This window comes from Bactrocera oleae, chromosome 2 (assembly GCF_042242935.1).
Source record: "Bactrocera oleae isolate idBacOlea1 chromosome 2, idBacOlea1, whole genome shotgun sequence".
NCBI classification, from domain to species: domain Eukaryota; kingdom Metazoa; phylum Arthropoda; class Insecta; order Diptera; family Tephritidae; genus Bactrocera; species Bactrocera oleae.
The window spans coordinates 77,486,485-77,493,268 of record NC_091536.1 but is presented as its reverse complement, the minus strand read 5'-3'; positions in this window follow the sequence as shown (position 1 = coordinate 77,493,268).

Sequence of the window (6,784 nt, the reverse complement as noted above, 5' to 3'; positions counted from 1 at the left end):
TAGGTTGTTTTTTATATTTCGTGATTTGGCAACCCTAGTGCTGCAAACTGGCAACACACAACTTTATCGTAAAGTTTGACATTTTTGATGTTATACGAGTACATACCCAGAACCTTTTCAGTTACGAGCGCTATTTGTGTCGTTTACAGTAACTTAAAATATGCATTTCGGCCAAAAATTATATCGCGAAAATTAAATCGCGAAAATTTTCGCGCGATTATATTTTACATACATTCCATACGGAATAACTCACCAACACTGCATAGATGACTAAATTACATTTTTGGCGTTGAAGCTCCATCAAGGAAGAATTCAATCAAGAACTTACTACCAAACGAATTTCGTGAAGGTTGTCCAAAATCAGTTGTTGTTCCTTAAACTATTGATGCTGTAATGCAAATTGATATGGCAAGATTGTCAGTGACCTAACATATCGTAAGATTGAGACAACTAACTATGCATTAGTGGGACCAGCGTACGTACAATATTGCATGAACATTTGATTGCAAAAAATTAGTTCACGTTGGATCGCACACAATTTGTCAATCGTTCAAAATAAGACTAGTGTCGACTTGTCACAGATGATGAATTGTGGATTTACGCGTATGAGGCTGAAAGTAAACTGCAGTCGACTTTATTAGTGTTTACAGATGAGCCGAATTCAACAAATGTTGTTCGCGCACGAAGCACTTACCAGCATATCGTGGCCTGTGTTTTTTGTAAAAACTGTAGATGTGGCAACCATACCACTTAAAGCACGCAGAACAGTAAATTCTAAGTGACACAACCATTTGTTTGCCAGTTGTCTTTCAAAAAATCAGCAAACCCAATAGCCGAAGATGAATCACTCTACACCACGATAATGCGAGCTTACACACATCGACTGAGGCAACTAAATTTTTCAGTACAAACTAAGAGGTTAACATATTTCAACACCTGAAGAGGCGGCTGATGCGTTCAGAACACATGTTTTGGTAATAACTCCATCAGAGTGGCAAACGTGCTTCGTAAATTGGTTTAAATCTACGCAAAAGTATATAAATCTCTAATGGAGAATATTTTGAAAAACAATAAAGCTATTTTCGATGATTAATATTTGTTTTTGTTCTCTAATCCCGAAATATAAATGGCAACCCTTGCCATTTCTTAGTCAATTTTATTTGTAACAAAATAAGCATAATTTTAACAACAATAAAAACTAATAATTGTTGTATACTCACTGTACATCAAACGAAGTGTACTTGTACACATATAAAGACACACATAAGTAGGTACTTAACAATTTATACCAAACGCTGGCATTGACTCATATTTTCACTTTCATACGACTATATACTGTACATAACAATTCTAACTGTTTATATGCATAAATTAACATGCCCATGAAAAAGTTGTATATACAACAACAAAATATTATAGACATATATATATATATATATATAATATCTATAGTATATATATACCTAAAATGTAAGAATGCATTACTATATAACCTAAATTTATTTATATATTTATGAACATATACATGCAACATGTTTCTAATGACAAAATTGTTACGCATGCATATATTGCCGCTTATTTACTTAGTATATAAATAATAAATATCTAATACTAATACTAAATGTAATATGATTTGCACATAACACATTGTTGACCTTTGACAAACAAAGCTTACTTCTAATAATCCACATGGGTATATAATACATATGTACAATATATACATAAGTATGTACGCACATAGAACAAAATCCATATCAAATCCGTTTAGAATGCAAAACAAAAGCTTAAATGAGTATATAAATGCAAATGTGCAAAAATAATGCACATAAGCAGCTATACATATACATATGTATAGATGCACACATACACACACGCATATTTACAAACAAGCACATGCACGAAAATTGCATCAACTAAAAAGCAAACATAATGAAGCCACGAACAATGCCTAACGCCAGCCAACCATTCGGTCATTTAACCACTCGGCCAACAAGCCACTCCGTTAGGCAGCCGCCAGCCACCAGCCACCAGCCAGCCAGGCAGCTGACTAAGCCAAATAAATGATTCTAACATCACAATGACCATGAACTAAATTCCAAAGTCAATTGGAATTTTTCGGTTTAGGCTTGGATGCGCGTCGCTGTCAACGGCGCAGTCAACCTCGGCGTCGCTGGCGTGGTCTGCAGTGAATGCTGCGAATTTTGTGAATGAATTTGCGCGCAACCACAACAACAAAACCACAAATGAAATTTAAAATCATCTGTGGCACACACACGCACACACACATATATACATGCATATACAAAAATCATTGATAGCCAGCAAATTATGTGTGTATGTATGTTTGTGTACATGTGTGTGCAGCATGCATTTGGCTGCATCGACAAAGCACCGCTGGCATTAGCACTAAGCTCCATCTAATTCGTTCATGCAACTGCAGTCATGCAGTCACGCGCATTTGTTTATGTGTGCACACGTGTGTGTGGGTGGGTGGAACCAGCAGGAGTTGCTGCAATTGCCCGCAGGCAACTAGTTGACCGTCGAATGTCGGCTGCACACAGCCACGGCTGATCATCTCGCGTTGCTTGTTGCCGCCTGTTGCCTGTTGCACGTTGCACATTAACAATTGCCGGTATCGCACATGTGGCATTGTTATGCTATTATTGCGCCTTGCTGTGTTGTTGTTGCTGTTGTTTTAAGCTGCTTTAGCCATTTTCATGTTGTCGTGCATCTGCATTTCGGCATCGGCGTAGGCCCGTCTGTCTGCACACAGCAACTCATAGTGGTTAGCGGCATATGTATGTATGTACCATAAGTATTATATATTACGGTTAATTCGACCTGGCTGCAGTGGTCTGGGCGAATGTAGGTTGAATGATAGCGAAAGTGTTGCACGACACGAGCAACGTAAAACGGTTGAATGGCAAGGTGGTGGCTTGCCGATTGAAAGGTCAATCTGATACTGTTTAGGAGAGAATGCAGAATTTGATTTCAAGGACATAAGTGAATACTTGATACGTGAAGGTTATAGCAGTATTATTATTAGTATTTATTTTTCATTCATTTAAATAATTTTTTCATGGCCGAAAGCTAAATAGTTTATGGCTACTTCTATCAAATAATAATTGGCGACCGCCTAAAAACCTGATGCCAGCCACACATTAATAAAATGCTCAAAAGTGCCCTAAGCACCAATCTCTGTCCGATACTGGCAAAAAAGTATCAAAAATGCTCAGACCTTAATGTGGCAAAAAAAATTTTTGAATCCGGTATGTAGATTAAGTCGTTGTGTTTTTTCAATTTTTCAAATACAGCTACTTTGGTTAGCATTTCTTTCACGATCTCGACTCGACGTCGTTTTTGTAAAAAACTCAGGTTTTTTAGTACGAGTCTAGCATTGACACGCTTCATACCCAAAACATTAACCAGAATGTGTTGCGTCGATTCATAAGAGATGTTTAGGTGCTCTACTCAATGCCAAACGATGATTTCTATGGCAACAGAAATGTTTGTCTTTTGAAGCAAACTATTCAGACACCCAATTTTCGACTTTTGCGTAGGAATCGAAGTGCTGCTCTGCCAATGCGTGTTCTATCGATGAACAGTAAGCAGAAGGTGTCAAGTCTGGTGAATACGGTGGGTGGGGCAGCAGCTCCTAGCCAAATACTTTAACTGTATCCTGAACCGATTTTGCTTTGTGTGCAGGTGCTTTATCGTGTTATAAACTTACATTGCCGTGTATTCTGGCCCAAATTGCTCATTTATTGTCTCTAACGATTAGTATTAACAGTTTCATCCAGTTTAAGAAGCTCATGTTATATCACAGCCAAACACAGAGCAACGCCTTCTTATCGAATCAATCTGTTTTTGTAGTCGATGTTGGCGGTTGTGTCGGATTAACCTATGATTTTCTTCATTTAGGATTCTTAAAATAAATCCGTTTTTCATCGCCAGGGACAATTTGATGCAAAACTGATTTTCTTTCGTGCATTTGAAGCAAAATTTTAAAAGTGTTTTTTTTGTTTTCCATTTGTCTTTCATTCAATTCATGTGGCACCCATTTTCCACACTTTGGAATCTTTCCCATAGCTTCCAAACGGTCTGTAATTGCTTATTGTGCAACATTTAACTTGGCTGCCATTTGCTTTTGACTCAAAGTATAATCTTCATCCAATCTTCATTGCTTGCAGTTCGGCGTCTTCAAACTTTTTTAGTTGACTTCCACGTTCCTCACTTCTCACATAAAAATAATTATCTCTGAATCGTTGAAAGCACCTTTTGCATGTTGCTTCTGATGGAGCATGATCACCATATGCCTCGACAAGCATTCATGGCGACTCTGCAGCACTTTTCTGCAAATGGAAACAAAAAATTATTGCTTTCTGCAAATCATCACTTTCCGGTACAAAATTTGACATTTCCAACACAATGAAAAAATATGATGTTGTTTGTTTAATGACTGTAAGATTATAGAATATGTTTGACAGATGTCATGTTAACCAAACAGAAAAAACATTATGACTCGTTCACAACAAATGTTCCCTACCAACACGTTTGTATCTTAACGCTCACTTCATACCGGTACACGTTGAAACTTCGCACGGGCATAAAAAAAGAGGTTGTACTAGAACATCTAGAAAAAATAAATTTATCGATTGCGTGTTTATATGGGCCAGCTCACAGCTAGTTTGGTTGGCATACAGTATACCCCACTTAATTGACTCCCGGTTAATTGATTTTCCAGCTTAATTGAATCCGGTGGATACGGTAATACGTTGAACAATGATTCAGTAGAAGTGCTTTGTTTTGAATATACAGTTTGGTTTCTGAACGTATCTTCGAATAAATCCAAACATGAAAAACGTGAACTAATTCGTCCATTGAATTTACTATAATTTTTGATTACAATTTATGGATGTTGCCGTAGGCGTTATTAGAAATGTCAGCGCCATAAATGCTGATTTAGTTCACTGCATCATGCAACCCTTGGAGGAGCTGAATGATCTAGAGCAGTTTACAGGATTTATGGTCCCAATCCCAGAGAGTGGGGAAAATCATCTGCACGCAGACCTTATAAAAAATATTTTATAGATTTAGGCATGTCCGTCTGTCTGCCCGTCTATTCTTCTGTCCGTCTATATGTATATACGCGAAATATTCCCACAGTTTTTGAAATATCGATCTGCAATTTTACATATGTACGCCCTTCTCTCCCCAAGAAGTTAATCACCTGGTCGATCAAAATCAAGTTCTTGTTTGAAATTTTTTTATATTTGTGAACGGTGTTATATGCAGCTTCGGTGCAACCGAAGAATACAGACTAACTTAATACTATTTCAAGTCTGAAATCCAAAATATAATAAATGGATGAATTCGCGAAAAGCTGTTTTCTTTACTCTCTCTTGCTTATTTAGGAAAATCCATTGGGATCCGACTTCTGAGTTAACGCTTTAAATCTGCCAAATAGACTTTGATTAGAGTGCTCCGGCAACTCTATCTTTTGTTGAGAAGATTCTTTAGGCACTAGTTTGACTGCCTTAAAATGATGGAAGTTTATGTTGGAACAGATATCTGAACATGTATAACGTTTAGTTTAGATGTTGGGGTCGACAACGTGCAGAAAACGACTTTGAAGTGATTCAAACATAGGTATAGGGGTGTTAATTGGGTGGATTTGTGGAGCATGTAAAGTGGTTCTATATAACATTTTTACCACAATTAAATATAAATAATATGTAGATTTTACGCTGCTAGGATTATTTGAGTTTCACAAAGCAACTTTCACAACAGTCGGTCTACGTTGCCGGAATTGATCTCCTCTTTATCCATTTCCTATGTTTTCCACTTATGTTTAGGTTGCCGACTCTACGCATATAAGACCAAAACCCTTCGTGACACACTGGGAGCCAAGTTCTGCGATTCAGGTCGACATAGTCAGATTGATGAAGAAAATTATCCTGTTAGATTAGGATTTAGGATTTAGAAACTTACTATGTTGATATTACAACAACAATATATTTCTTCCAATATTTTTCTCAAATCATATGATATATAAAATCAAAATGGAAGGCATTTCCGTATGATCAATACATTAAGGAGCTGAGACACAAGTGAAATTCTCAAGCAAACTACTTTCTGAAATGTTTAATACAACAACAAATATTCACATACATCTATACACACATACAAGTACTTCTACAAACTAAACCGGCGAAATTTCGGTGAAACTCCATGCAACCAAAACAAAAACAGCTTTAAGCCACTTAACAGCTATTAGTGCAGCAACAACAACTTTGTGGTAAAATTTCAAGTTCGACACTGTCGCAGCAATGCAAAGCGTATGGAAAATTTGATAATTTTGCAAACTTCATCCTTGTGCTACAAAAACAACTAACAACCCGTGTTGTGCAACAACTGCAACAACCATTCAAAGAGAGTAACAATTGCAACAACAAACTAATAGTGTTCTAACCGAATGCTGCTGCGGAGTCAAATGTGCATTAGTTGCTGTTATTGTTGTTGCTGTTAGTAAAGTGTTTGAACTGCAGTTGCCGAAAAATTTTAAACTGTTTGCAAAATGTGCGAAAACCACAGCATCGGTTTGCTCTCATTCTCACTTGATTACATACACGTCTCTATTTTGTGGCATGAAGTTGGCGTGTTTTTGGTTTTGATATGTATTTCGGTAGTGTTATCATTAAAATTTAAGTAGTTTTGTTTATGTTGCACTAATATGATCTGTTTTCGCACATGCGAGAGTTTAATATTTGAAATAATTGCATGA